Source organism: Peromyscus californicus, unplaced genomic scaffold (genome assembly GCF_007827085.1).
Source record: "Peromyscus californicus insignis strain IS unplaced genomic scaffold, ASM782708v3 Scaffold_17__1_contigs__length_78620276, whole genome shotgun sequence".
Lineage (NCBI taxonomy): Eukaryota > Metazoa > Chordata > Mammalia > Rodentia > Cricetidae > Peromyscus > Peromyscus californicus.
The window spans coordinates 74,982,232-75,001,641 of NW_026294469.1; the positions used below are offsets into that span (position 1 = coordinate 74,982,232).

At 36.8% G+C, this 19,410-nt stretch overlaps 1 long non-coding RNA gene across 1 annotated transcript; it reads right to left on the reverse strand.

Annotated features, from left to right (window-relative positions):
- Positions 1–1,269: 1,269 nt before the first annotated feature.
- Positions 1,270–17,746, reverse strand: LOC128112507 (uncharacterized). The gene is made up of 3 exons (XR_008219005.1): positions 17,625–17,746; positions 16,533–16,616; positions 1,270–1,514 (listed from the first exon to the last, which is right to left on the reverse strand). It is a non-coding gene; the product is annotated as an uncharacterized LOC128112507 (long non-coding RNA).
- Between the last annotated feature and the right edge of the window lie 1,664 nt (positions 17,747–19,410).

Below are 19,410 nucleotides of genomic sequence, written 5' to 3' on the forward strand. Positions count from 1 at the left end.
TTTGTTTTTTTTTGTTTTTTTTTGTTTTTTTTTTTTTTTAGATTCCTTCCTTAAGCAGCAGCTAACAGTAGTGAAATGGCATGGTCAGGAGGACTTTGCAAAGTGCCTTGGTCCCAAAGATGAAAAATGATAGGAATTAATCCTCACATTCAGTTAAAGCTTATGGAGAAAATTGCTCTGCAAAGTATTGTTTTACATTTTCTTATAAAAGTCAATTTTAAGAACATTCACTAGGCTATTTCTTAGCTGGAGTTTCTCAGAGATGAAAGAAATCCTGAACCATTTCCATCTTTTGAAGCTGCTTCATGGAAAGATAATATGTATAGAGATAAATAAACATTGGTAAACATTATGAAATATAATCTATAAAATTAATGATTTTAGGTTGACAAGTGTAAGTCAAGCTAAAGTTAAAAGATCCTCAAAATGCACAGGGGAAGGGAATTTGTTTATAGCTGATGAGGTAAAGATTCAGTTTCAACACTCTGGGATCAGAATTGAGACCTTCTAAGTGTACCATGATACACTTTTGCAAGAAAACCCGTGGAGAAAAAGAACATTCTCTATTCTGAAGAACCCAGAATGTCTTCCAAACACAAGCTTCTCTAACTCTGTTCATGCCTGTGCAGGGCAACCAAGACCTCAGAGAACTTACCTCCTCCTGGCCTCTTCACTTTGTCTAGTGTTTAGAAGCAATCTGAGAAGTTTTGAATTAAGGTTATGGAGCACAGAGAATAAGCTGCTTGCTCAGTTATCTGGGTTCTTGATTGGATGAGATAGCCACGTGCCTGCTTTGGAGGGTCTAACCTATGCCCTTTGGTGTAGGACAGTCCCTAACGTCCACTATGCCCTGTGGGTCTGCAGATTTCTTTTCCCACACAGGCTGAGAGAGAGAAGGTTGATTCAATGAACAAAGTAAACCTCTGGAGAGGTTGCAAGACCCTAGCTTTGCTGGGCATTTAAAATATTTAGACACAGCCTGTTGATGATGCCCGTGATAGATATAAATTAGAAACTCAAATTCCAAGGAAATTTCAGAGATTCTGCCTAGGATGTTATGGTTATCTCAGCCTGGGTGGTGTTTAAGTGAAGGATGACATTTATTTTCTATTCTATCCAAATACATCCGCTACAGACTGGGTACATGAGACCCTGCTCTTTAGAATTCTGTGTTTCACAGGCACATGTCTCATACTTTTATTAAAGAACAAATACTTAACTCATGACTCAGTGCTCAGCATTGACACAGCACAACCCACAGGCATCCTGTCCTCTACGCCTCACACTGAAGTTCCAGGATGAAGCCTCACCACAGCTCTTGCTTCATGTCTGAGGCTTGTGCTTTCCAGTGTCATGAAGGCTTGTGGCTACTGTGCCCATCTTCCAGCCTGGGAAGCTTCAGTGGTTCACACAACCCACCGAAAGTGATGTCACCTTCCTCCAAACTGTTCACTGTTTCTTGATTCTCCACTGCCTTGGTCCACAACAACTGGGAAATCCTGAACAGCTTCTACCTGCAAATAAAATTGCTCATTCACACCTCTCTGTCCTGTGCCCTAAAGAGCTCTCTGATTTTCTCTTTGACATGATATTTTACATTTTCTTAAAGCATTTATACTGATATTTTAAATGTTCCTATGAATTAAAGAATATTTGTACTAATATATTTACCTAGTGACTTTATTAATTTGGTTAAGTCCATTACAAGCACATTTAAAATGATTTCTAGATTTTCTGTATGTCTGAATTCATATCTTGAAATATTTTTAACTATAAATTACAAAATTTAAGGTTTCGAAAGTTTAGAAATGTGTCCTAAATAAGCAAATGAAGAAATGAAGTAATTTTTAAAGCATACTCTTTAAAATTGGATAATATCAGTCATCTTCAGTCTTTTGTGCAGAAAAAAGCAAATTTATTTCATTTAAAACTCTTCGAGTTTCATGTGAGATGCAGCCACATGTAAAATTCATTTATTTGCTAAGTAGCACTGTGATAGCTACTTTTAATTTCCAGCTTTATACAATCTAGTCTCAACTGACAAGGGAGTCTCGGAAATATATTGTCTAGATTTTTATGGCGTGGGGTATGTCCCTATGGAATTATCTTGTGTAGTAGGACAGCCAGCCTACTATGTATGGTACCATTCTTTGGACAGGTGATCATGGATGACAAAAGAGCTCTGAAAGTGAAGTATACACTAGTGTGCATACATTAATTAATGCCCTCTGCTCTTAACTGTTGAATGACACTAACTGCTTTCAAGTCCCCACTGCCTTGATTTCCTTTCAGGATGCACCAAATCCTTTCAATATGAGTCAAATAAACCCTTTATCTCTCAGTTGCTTTTTTCACATTTTTTGATCACAGCATCAAGAAAGGAAACTAAGACGTATCTAGCACTGTCAATCACTAGCCTTGCTCATCTGAACATCAGCATAATAAGATGCAAACTCTCCAGTATGGATTGCTTTATCTGAAATGGGAAAGTGCTCTTTATACCTGTTCTAGGATGGGAAACGGATGGATAACAAAACAAAATCCTGAACTTGTGGGCAGATCTAAATCTATATCATATCATCTTTATAAAGAATAATAATGACTGATTGCTGAAAATAAAATGGATGTAATAATACTGAACAAAAAATGATTCGAAATCAGGCAGGATGTAACAGTTATAAAGAAGCCTTAAATTATTATTTTAGAATAGGTAAATACACATTTTTCTATTAAACTATGATTTCTATCTATATAAATGGATATCCTTTAGAAAATTCTGGACTACTGTGTATTCCAATAACACTTTCTTTTCTTTTTTTCTCTCTCTTTTCCCCTCATCCTTGTTCCAATAACTATACATAAAACCTTTTCACAGAATGCAGCACATATACTACTTCTCGGGTGTTTTTTCTCTTGTCTTTTTTGGTTTTAGGGTTGATTTGATGAATATTCTATGAAAATTTTTATCTTTAAATGATTTTCCCTTTTATTGAAACTAGATTATTTTCTCATACAATCATCCTGATTACAGTTTCCCCTCCCCTTGCTCCTCCCAGTTTCTCCCCAGTTCACCTTCCATCCAGATAAACTCCTTTTCTGTTTCTCACTAGAAAATAATACAGAGGTAAATATCTGTATAGTATTAATAAACACAAAATGACTGGGTTGTTCTTCATGGAGGAAGTATTAGGCTCAGTTGTTCTATGCTCTGCAAGTGACAATAATGTTACCTGTGGGTTTAATATTAAATAATGAATGGTGTACTAATTGTAATCTCTTTAAATAAGGTTATGCACAGAATAATGCACAAAAGTACGTCCAGAGACTCAAACAAGAGCCTCACCATGTATCTCCCTATACACTGTGTTTGGGGGAAATTTATAGTGTATAACCACTAGCACTAAAGAGATTTAGTGTAGATTCATACGTTCTCAACAAAAACTGCACAAGATGTCAGACTTTTAAAACAATACTGAGAAATTAAAAATAGATTTCCTAATTTGTCATCTATTACCACCATTAAGTATTGTGTGATTCAACACTGTACAATTGTCACAACGTCGAACTTCATCTACTTATCTAATAAAGTGTTAATAAGGATGACAACGCCTCATATGGAACCTGGCAGGATATTAAAAAAATTTATATAGAAATGCAAAGATTAAAAATAGCAGAGTTCCCTTGAAGAAGGATGTGGGAGGACCTTCACTGCCATCTAAAAGCCACATTTCAGAGCATATGGTCCAGATGCAAGGGTAGGTGAGGAACACTGAAAAATAGCGAGCCTACAAATAGTCCCATCTACATATGGACACTTGGTTTGGAAGAGAAGTGGCTCACTAGAGTAGTGGAGTAAAGGGATTTCATGAAAGTAGTGTAAGCCGGAGAACCTCCTCATAAAACTAAAAGGACCCTAGTGCTCTGATATGCAAACGTTTCAGAAAAGATCCTCTGGAGCAGACCATGTAGATGTAAACCACACACACACACACACTGAGCAAATGTAACAGTAAATAAATTTAATAGAATGTCTATGACATGAAGATAGAAAAATGTTTAAGGTACATTTCATGTTTACTTACAAATACATATATACTGTATGTCTATATGTATACTTACATAAATAATTTAAATGAAGCCATGCTGTTTGTAGTGATTTTGCTCCCTTAAATAAAATCACACTGCCAGACATGGGAAATGGGTTGGAGGATTGTAAGAGTCTCCAAATTATAGGTTATTGCCATTGCCTTTGGTTGCTTCCCAAAACTTAAATGTAAGTGTTATTGCGACATTTCAGATACAGAGTTTGGAAGAATCAAGGTGGAGTTTCTCTGGAAATCTCCTTTGGAAGGCTTAGCTTTCGTTATATCCAAAGGTCCTATGCAAGCTGCTGAAGGAGAAAAGCAATTGACAGTCTTGCCCCTATGTGAAGGCTCAGAACAACCACCACGGTGGTGAGATATCCCCAAGGGCGCGTGGTGATGGCACTTATATCTTGGTCATGACTGGTTGCATTCTCATTGGACTTAAGTTCTGCTTGACAGCAGGGAACTCAGGCACAGTATTGTAAACTCAAGCAACTATTTGTGGCTAGTGAGGCCATGGACCCTATGGGAGGACGTACACCTGCTACCTTCAGAGATCAGTATAATTCCCAGCTGCATTCTGTATTCCTATCCTTATATCGATAGATGAATACAGCTGTCACCCATCATCAATGGAGGTTCTTTGTGCAGAAGAAAGAGGCCAGCACAGAAATCCACACTGATAAAACTGCAGAGAACAACTGTTGCCACATCTCCACTCCTAATTGATATTTCTTCATCATATCCCTTATACTTAAGGCTCAAGAAAAAAATCCTAGAAGAGGGAACAGGAAGACCATAAGGGCGTGAAAACCAGGCCATCTTCTGAGAGATAGTATCTTCTGTACACAAAAGGTGTTGGACCCATGAAATCTCAACTATATAGTTGCCTAACTGCTCATACATCAGCAAGTGGCTTTCCAAAGTACAAGTGGAAAATCTTACAAGGTTCCATTCCCGGGTTAGAGCTATAAGAAAATAATGTTGGCTGAGGAAGGGAGAGTCATTCTTCTCCAGGGATAGCCCCCTGACAGGCTATCTAATCCCAAGTGGTCATCTTTAAAATTATATAACTATAGCAATACTAAAATGAACTCAATAGGTTATAGTCATATTTGTGTGTGTGTGTATATATATATATATATATATATATATATATATATATATATATATATATATATATGTAGTATATAATTAAAGTAAAAGCTCACAAATTTGAGTGGAAGTGAGACAATGTGAGAGGGTTGAGGTGGGGCTGGTGGTGTGGAAATGATGAAAATACAATACTCCTGTATGACACTCTCAAGCAGTTGGTACTACAAGCATGTACCACCATACATGGAGTAGATATAATACTAAAGTAAATGTATTATCTTCTAAGAAAAAGATGGAGTAAAACAGTTGTGCTTGGCCTTCTTGTGGGACTCCTAACAGTGGGAGCAGGGGCTGCCTCTGACTCTTTTGCCGGCTTTTGGGACCTTTTTCCTCATACTGGGTTGCCTTGTCCAGCCTTCAACTTGATATGCCATATTTGGTTGATATCCATGGGAGTCTTGCCCTCCTCTGAATAGAAACAGAGGAGGAGTGGATGGGAGATGGGGCAGAGGGAAGGAAGAGAGAGGAAGGAAAGGAAAGAGGGAAAGCAGCCAGGGGTCAGATTGTTAAATATATAAATAAAATATTTTAATAAATAAATAAATAAAACTTGTTTCCATATATAGTTTCAGGCATATTAACTTTTAATGTTGACATTCAAAAGTACTTCTTTTTCCATTTTAACTAGATCTTTGATAATTTTATACATGTTGGACAGTGATGGCACATGCTTTTAATCTCAACATTTGGGAGGCAGAAGTAGGTGAATTTCTGAGTACTAGGCCAGCCTGGTCTACAGAGTGAATTGTAAGACAACCAGGACTACACAGAGAAACCCTGTCTCAAGAAACTAAAAAAAAAAAAAGACCGAGAGCGAATTTTGTACAATGTATTTTGATTATATTCAGACCACTCTAACAATTGCTTCAATTGCTTCAGTTCCTCCTGGGTAAAACTCTATCGTTCCCTTCTCTAATCACTTAACTATATATATATATATATATATGGTGAAAGAGAGAGAGATGGATGGGTGGATGGACAGATGGATGCGGAGGTGGGAGGGTGGGTTGGTAGATGGATGAATGAATGGATGGATGGATGGATGGATGGGTGGGTGGGTAGAGAGATAGATAGATGGATAGATAGGTAGGTAGGTAGATAGATAGATAGATAGATAGATAGATAGATAGATAGATAGATAGATCCACATACTTATTTATCTGTACACATGCAGACATATACATGTATATACATATATACATATATGACTCTTAAAATATTTCCTCCCCCTTTCCACAATGTTCCTGAGCCCTAGCTGTAGGGGTTGTATCTAGATATGTTAAATGGCACTAAGTAACCAACAGTCATTTGTTCTGTGCATTTTGACCAGTTTAGGGTTTTTGTAATGGCCTGTGGCTGGATAAAAGAAAAAAGATTCTTTGATAACGGTTAAGAGCTACATTTATCTGTGCATAAAGACAAATATTTTTATTATATACATTTTTATTGAAAATTTTTATCATATAATAGATTCTGATCACATTTTCCTGTCCTCCAACTCCTCCCAGACTCTACCTACCTCCTCACCCACTCAACTCTGCACCTTTTTTTTCTCTCTTTAGAATACAAACGATCAGGGGATGGGGTGGGATGGGGTAGACGGTGGTAGTGGGAGATGGGGAGGGAGGGCACGGGGGTTGGTATGTAAAAGGAAAGAATTTTTTTAAAAAAATTATTTTAAAAAAGGAAACACATTACAATAAATAAAAACAGAATAACACACATACACAAAGGTAAGTATTTCTGATGTTAGGCATTATGCTGATCTAGAAAAACGGTTCTAATATGTTCTCATCTGAGGTACATGATCTCATAAGCCACAGGGACTTAGCTAGATTTACAGTACCAGGCATGCTTTACTCCCAATTGAGTGGGCCGTAAGTCCAATTATAATGCTACTTGTCACAACCAGGATATGCATCACTACTGCACTATTACAGATATCTTGCCACAATAGTCAGTATTGTGGTTAATAGGCTTTACAGTTGAGGGGAGCTGCTGATTGCTTTTCTCCCTTGGCAGCTTGCATAACGTCTTCAGATACTGTGGGAGCTAGGCCTCAGGAAGGAGGATTCCAGGTCAGGGATTGCTCCATTCCTCTGTTCCCTGTGTCTGATATTTGCTCGTGTCTTAAGCAATATGGTCTTACCTATTAAAGTTCAGGAAGGCAACGAAGGACAACGGTAAGAACATTATTTTGGAAGTCTGTTCAGTTCCCCTGGCCAACAATTTGAAGGGAAGCTTCCCATGCATGGGTCATTGGGAGTTGGTTTTTCTTTTTAGATTGTCTACAGCTCTTGAGGGAAGTATATCTTCAGGTGACATAAATTCCTTTAAAATATGTATCTATATATCTGTACTTTTGTATATTGTGTGTATATACACATATATTATGCATGTATCTATGGCTTATTCAAAAATCCTTAATTTTATTCATTACACTTCCTTCACTAACCTTTTGTATTGATTTCCTTCCCCCTTCCCAGGTAAATTTACCCCTCCCTGCTTCTCCCACCTGATCACTCATAGCACCTGTGTCCTACTATGGCCTCCCTAGAACTCCTTCACCCCAACCTCAGCATACTCCCTTCTTACTTTCCCAGTTTCTGGGGGGACTCCAGGTTATCTACTTTCAGCACAAGATTCATAGTTGGGATCAGACATGAGAGAGAATACGGCAGCTGTCTTTCTGGTTTACCCAACTCAGTTGGTATTTTTTTTATATTTCTTTATAGCAGAATAGAATTACATTGCATCTACGCTCCACATTTTCACTTTCTGTTCAGCAGTTGAAGGATATTTCAGGTATTTCCTTCTCCAAGTCTTGAGAATATAGTATCAGTGAACATTTCTGTACAAGGCTGAAATACCAAAGAAGTTTTAATATGTATTCCATGATGCTAAGGATGTTAAACTCTTTAACAGATATCCCTTACCCATTTTATTATTGTCTTGAGACTTCTCCATTTACACCTGTAGCCAATTTTTAAATTAGGCCATTTGTTTACTTGGATCTCCTTTTTAGTTTTATATATATAATTCAATATACTAATTCTCATCAGATGTACTGCTGACAAAGATTCTATCCAACTCTGAATTTCCTCTTCATCTGTTTGACTGATTTGTTTGTTAGATTGGTTGGTTGGATTTTTTGTTTTGGGTTTTTGTTTGTTTGTTTTTTTTAACTGTATAGAGAGGTTTTTGTTTTACAAAGTATCATTTGTCAATTTTGGGCCTTAATTCCTTTAATTCCTGAGCCAATATAGTCTTATTCAGAAGACTCTTTCCTACATCCATTTTATAGAGGACCATCCCTAAGTTCTCTTCTCTCAGTTTCAGTGACAAATATTTTGTATTGAGGTTTTTGATTCATTTGAAATTGTTTTTGTGTACAGAATGAAAGGTACATGTTTAATTTTATTCATGAATATGTAGACATAACGATGTCCTCTCATCAATTGTTGAAGATTCTGTCTTTCCTCCAGCATATATTTTTGATATTTTCATCAAATATCAGATGGCTGTAGTAACATATATTCATATTGGGTTTTCTATGTTGTTCTCTTGAATTAAATGTCTGTTTTTATGCCTGTTCTATGCTGTTTTTATTACTATAGTTCTGTAGTATAATTTATAATATAATATGTTAATCCCTGAAACATTGATCTTTCATGCTTAATTAAGATTGCTTTGCTTTGGCTACTGGGAACTTTTGTGGCTCCAAATTAATTTAAGGATTCTCTTACATTAATATGAAAAATATTGTAGGTATTTGCATTGGGATTGCATTGACTTGTCAATTGCCCTTAGTAGAATAGTCATTTTCACAATATTATTTGTAACAGTCTACACGAATTTCTGTCTTCTGGAACCTTCCTCAATCTCCTACAGGCATTTAGTTTTCATTTAGTGGCTTTTGATCTCCATAGTTTGGTTTTACCTAGATATCTTATTTATTTTGGGAGCTATTGTGAAGGATTGTTTATCATTATCTCTCTCTCAGCTGGATTTTTATCAGTACACGGAAAGTCTAATTATTTTTGTAAGCTGATTTTTACATCCTGCTGAAAAGCTTTTCATCTTGCTGAAAGTTTTGATCATTTCCAGAAGTATTCTGGTGGAACTTTCAGTATATTTTGTGTACAATATCAGATCATATGTAAATACTAATAATTCAAGTTCTTTTGTCTATCACATCCTTTTCACTTTCCTCCATGTCTTACATTGAACTGGCTAGTATTTCAAACACTATATTGAAAAGGAGTGGGGATAGTGGATAACAATGTGTTCTTCTTGACTTCAATGGAATTTTTTGAATATTTCTTATCCAAGATGATGTTTGCTGTGTTTTTTTATGTGTGTCAAAATTATGTTGAGGTTTATTTCCTCCAGTACTACTCAGTCTAGGACTTTCATCATGAAGGCATATTATATACAAAAGACCTACCTACATATATAGAGTTTGCCTTGTGATTTTTTCTCGTCAAGTCAATGTGATTAATTACATTTATTGACTTACCTATGTTGAACTATTCATGCTTCTCTGGGATAAAGTCAACTTGAACACGGTATATTATCTTTTGACATATGTGTATATTCAGTTTTAAAGTATTTTTTGAGAAATTTTGGAGGCATGTTCATCAAGGATATTTGTCTCTACCTTTCTTTCCCTTTCTTTCTTTCTTTCATTCATTCATTCTTTCTTTCTTTCTTTCTTTCTTTCTTTCTTTCTTTCTTTCTTTCTAATATCACCACCTCACCACCAATATTAATATTTTTATTGTTATTACTACTACTAGTAGTATTTTGGGGTATCTATACCTGGTTCTGGTATTAGAGTAATACTGATTTCAAAGACAAATGTTCAAGTCTCCTTTCATTTCTATTTAAAAAAATAATAATTTAGGGATCATTGGTTGTATACATTCTTTGAAAGTATGGTGGATTTCTGATGTAAATCCACCTGGATGTGTGTATATTTTATTTGTAAGTTATTTTGTTATTGTTTCTATCTCCTTGTATATCATGCATCTATTTAAATTTGTGGTTTTTGTTGGCTTAATTTTTGTGGCTTAGCAGAATCTAGACATTCATCTATTTCTTTTAGGTATTCTAATTTAATGGACTGTAGGTTTTTTAAATATTTCATGTAACATTCTGGGCTTCTTTCGTGTCTGTTGTACTGATTCTTCCCATCTACTGGATTTGAGATTGGTTTGTTCTTGTTTTTCTAGATTCTTGAGTTGCATCATTAAGTCATTTATTTGTTCTTTTCTGATTAGTTTAATTGATGTGTTGTTGGGTGATTTTTACCCTTTGGGGGGCTTGCCACTGAGTTGATATTTTATGTCTGCACTCCAGTAAAGCTTATCTGAGGATCAGATGAAAAAGCTAGCCACTATAGTAAACATAGAGGTCAGGCAGTGGTAGCACACGCCTTTAATCCTAGCATTCTGGAGGCAGAGAACCATATGGATCTCTGTGAGTTCAAGGCCACACTGGAAACAGAGGCAGGCATGGTAGTACAAGCCTTTAATCCCAGTACTAACCACAGAGATCCAGCTGGATCTCTGCATCCCGATTAAAGGCATATGCTACCACTGCCTAACCTCTGTGTTTACTATAGTGGCTAGCTTTTTCCTCTGATCCTCAGATAAGCTTTATTGGAGTGCACACATAAAATATTACCTCACACCACCCAGGTTCCAAATAAATCACACACAGAGGTTTATACTTAATTATAAAAGCCCAGTATTATTTTGGCTTGTTTCTTGCCAGCTTTCCTAAACCTAACTTATCCCATCTGTCTTTTGCCTCTGAGTTTTTCCCTTTTCTATTCCTGCATACCTTTCTTTGTTTCTTACTCTGTGACTGGCTGTGTAGCTCAGTGGCTTGCCCCTGGGTCCTCCTCCTTCTTTGGCTCCTAGCTCTCTCCTCCCAGTTTTCTCGTTCTATATATACTCTCTACCTATCAGCCCCACGTAGTGATAAATTTCTCCTTTCCCACCCAGCCCCATATTCCCACTATGCCCCTAGGTCCTGCAGCCACTTATAAAAGAATCACTCAGAGGTTTAATATTATTTACAAACCGGATGGCTTATGGCAGGGTTCTTGCTAGCTAGCTTTTTCGTCTTAAATTAATCCATTTCTATTAATCTATGTTTTACCACATAGCCATAATATTACCTGTCGGCTGGCATCTTGCTGCTCCTTGGGCAGCAGCTAGGCATCTCCCTCTCCTCTCCTTTCTTCTCTCAGTATGTCTGCTTGTATTTCCTATGTGCTTCTAAGCTACCTTACCATAGGCCAATGCAGCTTTATTTATTAACCAATCAGAGCAACTTATATTTACAGCATACAGAAAGACATCCCACAGCAGCCCCGCCTATCCTTTCTCCTGCCTTGCCACTGGCTGTTCAGTTCTTTATTAGACCATCAGGTGTGTTAGACAGGCACAGTAACACAGCTTCACAGAGTTAAACAAATGCAACATAAACAAAAGTAACACACCTTAAGATAATATTCGCTACATGGATGGACTTAGAAATGTAAATTCCTTTGGAGACTTCTAATGTGTCCTAGTGGGTTTGTGGCCTTTTGTTTTCGTTTTTGTTTAATTCCATGAACTTTTAAACTCATTTCTTGATTTTTTTCCTCTGACCACTTCATAACTCAGTAATATGTTGTTTAATCTCCATGAGTTTTTAAGATTATTGAGGGATCTTTACTGTTGATCGTGGTTTTATTATGTCTTCAGATAGGATATATGTGTGGAGTTACTTCAATTTTTTGAATTCATTAAGATTGTGTGAGTGTAAGTGTGTGTGTGTGTGTGTGTGTGTGTGTGTGTGTGATTATAATTTACTCTCAGCTAATTGTTTCCTCAATTACAATGAACTGTCCTTTATCTCTTTTGATTAATCAAATTTTGAAATCTATTTTATTGGATAATTAGGATTGCAACACCTAATCTCATTTGCTTGGAATACTTTTTGTTAACTTCCTTTCTTTTTAAGGTGGTGGTTATCTTTGAAGGAAGAAGATAAGATGAATTGCTTGTGCACAAGTTAGGTGGAATTTGTTTCTTAATGAATTCAACCAATCTATTTTTTTTTGCTGAGGAATGGATGCCATTAATACTTAGAGATATTATTAAAAATTTTACATTGATTGCTGTAATTTTATTTTTTGCTGTTTACATTCTTAGTTATATTTTGTGTTTCAGTAATTATTACTTTCCTTGCTTTCTTCCCATAGTCTCAATGTTATACTTGTTCCTTTTTAGTTAAAATATGGCTTGCAGTATTCTCTGTAGGGCTGGAATAGTGAATTCTTTTAGCTTGTTTGTATAATAAAATGATTTTCATTCTACTTAAACTGTAGAAGGTAGTTTTGCTGGGTGCAGCAGTTTTGGTTGGAATTTATGATCCTTCACAACTTGGCATACATTTTATCATTCCCTTTTGGCTTTTAAAGTTTCCATTGAGAAATCAGCTGTTATTCTGAAAGTATTTCCTTTATGTTATTTTTGATTTTTTTCTTTCAGTTTTCAATAACCACTCTTTGTTCTATATATTTAATATTTTACTCACAATATGCTATGGAGAGTTTCATTTGTGCTCCTCCCTTTATGCACTTCTTCTATCTATGAGTATGCCTTCCTTAATTCAGTGACATTTTCTTCTATGAATTATTTGAAAATCAGGTCTATGCCCTTGCCTTGAGATTCTTCTCCTCAGTCTGCACCTACAATGTGATGGTTTGCTCTTCTCGTAGTGTCGCACAGTTCTTACATGCTCCTTTCTAGTTATTTTTAAAAGTCTTTTCATCATCTTGCTTGACTGGTCCAGTTCCTCTACATTTCCTTCATTCTTGACATTTTATCTTCTACTGGGTCCATTCTACTTGTAAGGGATTCCCCTGAGTTTTCTAATTGGTTATTGGAATTTTCAATTCTCTTTTCATTTCTGCTTGTGTTCTCATCAATAGTTTTAACTCTGTATAGAATTCAGTTTTCTGAATTCTCTTTTCTGATTCTCTGTTCAATTTTATTCTGCTCTATGTTTGACTTTCCTTGGACATCACTTGGGCAATTGCTGCCATCCTCTTTAAATTCATGGAGCTGTTTGGTCTTTACTTCTTTAAACTACTTGAATTCTTTGATGGCATTTATGATTGTTACTTTAAGTTACTTGTCCTTGGGTTTATCTAGGTGATTCTCACTGAAGATCATTTCTACTGGACACATGGGCTTTGGGAGAGGAAAAATACTGTTTGGTCAATTATGTTGTTTGTAGTTTTATGATATTAACTGGACATGTGGATTTCTTTCCATGGTTGTGTGTCCACATGGAATCCAAAGCTGCTTCAGTCTTGGCTTGCGTGTGGATTGTGGCATTAGATAAGCTTGGGAATATGGCAATGTCATTACTGGGATTATTTCTTGGAGGATTCACAAGAGAAAGCTGATTTATGAGGATCAAGAGGTAGGCATAATAGAGTATGGAAAGTGCAGGAAGGCTTTTAGGACATACTTGAGAAAGCAGGTGTGAGATATGTGCCTCTAATTTATGCCTAGTTGTTCAACAATAACAAGTAATATTTGAAAATTGAAATGACTCAAAAAGAATAATTGATAATATACTACTTATATTTTCTTTTTATCCTTCAATTTTCTATAACTACATCAATGCTCAAGTTTAAAGAATCCTGAAAAATCCATGTTTTTATGTGGTATTTCAATATAAGGATTTCTATTTTATTACCATCTTTGATAAGAATAGCTTGTTGTAATCTTTTTAGACATTTAGTGTAATGTGATTAAAGAACTTCTTTTATTCCAGATTTTCAACGTACATGCACATGTGTGCAAGCACACAAACACACACACACACACACAATTTTAGAATCATAATAACTGTTTTATATGATATAATTATTATGTTCATTTTCTCAAATTTAGCACCTGATGCTGGCTGTAGAAATGTGAAGTAGGAATTCAGCTGACTATAGCAAAAGCTATCCCTGGAAGAAGCCAAGGGCCTTTCCAGAGGACAAGGCAAAGGCTTAAAAAGTATTAGTGTTACTGACTTTTGAATATTAGTCGTTTCCTGCTATGAGTTTCTTGTGTGCTCTTGTAGCTTTTCCATTCCTAGAACCATGTGTTTGATCATCCATTGGGAAAAATTTCCTCTATACAAATAAAGTATTTGGATATATCTCCAAACTGTGCTAAAAGCAGTCACACAGCCAGACCCCAAATTTCAGGGCTTTCTGTAGTTATCATCATTAGCAACATCTGGCCAGGACCTTCTCTGGACAAGAGTATTTATCTAAGATACTTCCCAGGCTTTCTAAGAATGGATGGCAGACAGATAAGCATCCAGACTATCTGTTAGTGAAGGCCTGGTTGATGTGCTAATTAAGCTTAACCCTCCTCTCCTCCAAGTGTTTTCTCTAATTCTAGATCTCTCTTTAATAATTATCCCAGAACTAAAGGGCTTTTACTTACCAGGTACATCTAGCTGTGATGCTGGTTGCCTAGCTACCCAGCAAACTTGCCCTGCCCAACCAGAAAGCTGTGGAACCAGAGAACTGTGGATTGTATGTGTATTTAGACTATACTGGAGAGAGACAAAGGAGAGGATTAGAAGAGAGGACTAGAGGAATGAGATGGAAGATGGGGAAGAACAAGATGAAAAAGAAGGAGATGGGAAGAACTAAGGAGAAGGGAAAGAACTGGATGGGGAAGAATGAGAGAGAGAGAACTTAGAAGAATACAGAGAGGAAATTAGATTGGAGAAGAGCTAAGATGGGAAAGAACTAAATGGATGAGAACCTAGATGGGGCAGAACTAGATGAAGGAATTAAGATAGCACACAGAGGGAACAGTATAAAAATGTAGAGAGGAATCAGACAAGAAAGTAGCTAAATAAGAGAGTAGAATAGAAGCTGTGTAGAGAGAAAAGTGACTCAGAAGAATAAAGTGAATGGACCAAAGAGTTTTGTGTATGTAGATTTATTCGAGAATTTCTTAGATTAATTAATCCACTGGTGGTAGCATCTCTTCCAGAATTCTGGGAGAAGTCTATAGAGGGGCTGGACTCCAATAATCTTCATTAAGCATCATAACAGTTTTCCAGATATACTTATGAGTCAGCAAAATAGCGTTCTGTAATACTACTTATTATAGTATTCCATTAGCTTTTTTTTTTTCAAGAAATTTTCCAAAATACTGAGTGTTCAAATGGGAAAAATACTACCTAACATTTATCTCTTTTTCCTTGGATCTCCCAACTTGGCAAATTATTTTAATCATTTTTCTATTCAAATTGTGAGCCTCTGATACAGAATAGAAAATGGAGATCATAGACAAAAGAGTCATGAATGTTTTGCCTTAGCTATTTCACACAATTCCATGCCAACTTTATAAAAATTATCACAGAGATCATGACATTCTGCAAAACAGTGATCACAGCTTGCTCTGAACTTCTGTCAGCATTTAAAGTGTACATTTCGACATGCATTTAGTGTAGAGTTCTTTAACAAACACACTAAAATGACCATTCAACTTTTAATCAAAAGTTAAGCATGAGGCCCTAACCGTAGCTGAGGTAGAATCTAATGGCCTTCTGTCCACGCCTCTCTCTCATAATCAATTCTGTATCAGAGGCTCACAACATGGATATATTAAACAACAACAACAACATCAACAGGAAACAAAATAATAGGCAATGTCCTGATCAGTATGAGTTAAACATGAATAGCATCTGATGCAGACTAGATCATGAAGGAGATGCTGGCACAAAAGGATTATGAATACAAGCAGGAGAGACTGCATAGAATACTCTGTGTTTGCCCAGCCAATACTTACTCCCAAATCTCATTTTACATATAAATTTAAGAGAAATTTTGTTGTAATGTATCAATTTCTTCTACATTTTCTAACATATTTCCAGTGCCTAGCTTCTAATATGCCCTTACTAACTATTACTGAGTGAATATTAAACTATCTTGCTGTGGAGGGGGACCAGAAGGTGTATTTTCAGGTTTAGAGTGATGAGGATGAATGGGTGCCATAATACGGGGAAAGGCAGGTTTCTTATTAACTTGCATCGTTTGTTTTTATTCCAACTGTCTGCTTTAAAATCTAGTAGTTCAACTACGTCAACAAGGCAGATAAAATTAACCTTCTAGAAAATATTTCTAGGTATATTAATCACTTTTCTATTACTGCAATAATACAACATGACCAAAAGCAACTTACAGAAGGAATATTCATTTGGACTTACAGTTCCAGAGGGATGAGAGTCCATTGTGGTGGGAAAGCATGGCAGCAAATTGCATGCAGGGCAGCAGGAATAAGGAGATGGGAACTACATCTCAATTGTGAGCATGAAACAGAGAGTGAGAGAAAGAGAGTAAAATGGAGGTGGAGTCAGACCACAAACTGTCAAACCTGCTTAAATGACATACTGTCTCCAGCAAGGCTCTTCCTCCTAAGCCTCCCCAAACATAGCCACCAACTGGGTGCCAGTGTTCAAGTATCTGAGTCTATGAGGGATGTTCTCATACAAACCACTGCACTAGACATTAGTCCCCAAATAACTTCTCTTCCCTTCCCTTCTTTCACTCCTCCAAAGCATCCAATACTACCTCTGACCCTCCCCAAAGATTCATTGCAATCATGTGAAAAATAATATCTCCTGAGTCCCTCCAACCACAGTCCCCCAACTACTCCCTCCCATTCCCTCCATGAACTGTTCTTCTAAGGATGTTTACTTTGCTGTTCTGTCAAGTTGTAGCTGTTCTGCCCATAGCCATTTTACTACTGGATTTCTGGAAGAGAATTTGCTTTCTCATTGTGGGGTCTGGATCATATTCTTTTCTTCCTAAAAACCTACGTCTTTGAGTCATATCTCAGTAGAGCATTATCAAGTACTACCCCTCACTGTTAGTGTCACATACCCAGCATCTAAAGACTCCTCCTCATTTGGGGATGTTTTTAGCCTCCTGACTCATTGCCACTATTCCCAAAATAATCCTGTCTTACATTTGTAGTGGTGACTGTTCATATAGATCATCCTTCCAGCATCCTGTATGCAAGTTACTTGAAATGATCTTCATGAAACATTCATTTTTTTCTCACTCTCTTCCTTGGCCAACCCCTGACTCTGCCATAATCAATGCTAGTCCCTGCCTTATACCAGTCTTATGCATCATATTTCCCACCCAACTTTCACTTCCTCTACCTTCAGCTCATTTCATTAGAAGCCCAGCTCCAACTGCCTTACAAATCTCAGGTTCTCCAGTTTCAACAGTAAGCTTTCCCTGACGGCTGCCATTAGATGTAATAGCTAATTTTGGTTATCAGTATGACATACCTGGAAAGAAGGAGGGAACCTCAAATGAAGAACTATTTGCACCAGTTGGACATGTGGGTTTTCTTGATTTCTAATTGATGTTATAGGGTCCAGTCCATTGTTGATAGTGACATCTGTAGCCCAATGAGCTTTAAAAAAAAAAGATAACTGAACATTATCATGGGAGCAAGCCAGTAAGCCAAGTTCCTTATGGCTTCCGAATCTGTTACTTGAGTTCCTGCCCTGACTTTTCCAGGTGATGGACTGCTACCTGGAAGTGTAAATCAAAATCAATCTCTTATTCCTCGTCTTATATTGTTCATGGTGCTTATCAAAGCAACAGAAAGAAAACGGTAAGAATAGAATGTCAGCTAATATATAATATGTGTATGAGTCACTTCCTCATGTGCGTGCTCAACTCTTGTGCTCTCTTACTTTACTGTACTTTTTGAGAACTTTACAGCATGAGATCATCTGCCTCCTCATTACTTACATCACCACAATGAACACAGCTAAAGAAATGAACTCAATCGTGGAGACAGAATTGACCCTCTAATTTCATCATGGGCAATTTCAGTTGTAGCCCTGAGTGACTCATGACAATTGTGTTGTATTTCCCTTGATTTTGTACACTCCCATTTTATGATTTTTCTCTCCAAATCCCAAGTACCACTTACCCATTTTTGTTCTCCATTTCTTATTCACTGAGAAAAATCAGACTTTAGAATAGAACTCTGCAGACTCCCACAGTCACATCCATTCACTCTTCAGCATCTGCACCCACATACTCCGTGTTCCTGCTGTTCACATATGAGCACACTATGAGCTGTGATCCTATCGAAGGCCAACCCTCCATCTGTGCATAGACTCTGCCACCTCCCACTCACACAGGATCTACTTCAGTAAGCCCCTGCCTTTGACATAATAACTTCAATTGATTTTCTCGTCCTTACTCTTCCAACTTCTGCTCCATTTCTTTGTTCTCATAACAGCAAGGATATCTAAAAGATAAGTCTAAAAATTTTTAAAACTCCAAAAGATCATACAAGGGAAAGAAAATGTTAGTATCTTAAAAGTAGTTTTGATTTTCAAAAATGGAACACTACATTTACAGTCCATAAACTTAATTATAATAAAATACTGTGTTTCATGATGTCACTGTCAAGAAGATATGATGACAAGCCACAAACTGGAAGGCACTGTTTTCAAAAGACACATCTGATAAAACCCTGTTGCCTTCAATATATGTGAAACTCAAATTCAACACAGAAACAGAGGAGCCTAACCAAGGAGGGAACAAATGATCTGTCTTAGTTATTTTTCTATTATTGTTAAGAATCACCGTGATTAAGGCAACTTATAAAAGAAAGCATTTAATGAGGGTCATGCTCGTTGCTTTAGAGCATGAGTCTATGACATTATGGTCGGAAGCATGGCAACAGGAAAGGAAGCATGGTACTGGAGAAGTAGCTGAGAGCTTATGTATGTTTCACAACCATGAGACAGAAGGCAGAGACAGACAGACAGACAGACAGAGATAAAGACAGAGATCTAGAGAGGCTAACTGGGAATGGTTTGGGCTTTTTAAACCTCCATGTCCACCCAGAGTAACGTACCTCCTCCAACAAGTCGTGGAGAAAGTGTTGATGTCAGTGGGTGCCTGGGTTGGGGAGGAGTGATGAACAGGCAGAGAACAGACAGCACCGAAGGCCACCAGCGTGTATTCACATTCTTTTCCTTAACATTTTGCCTATTTTTTTTCTAAATTTAACTACATTTTAAAAATACTATATAGTACACTATCCAG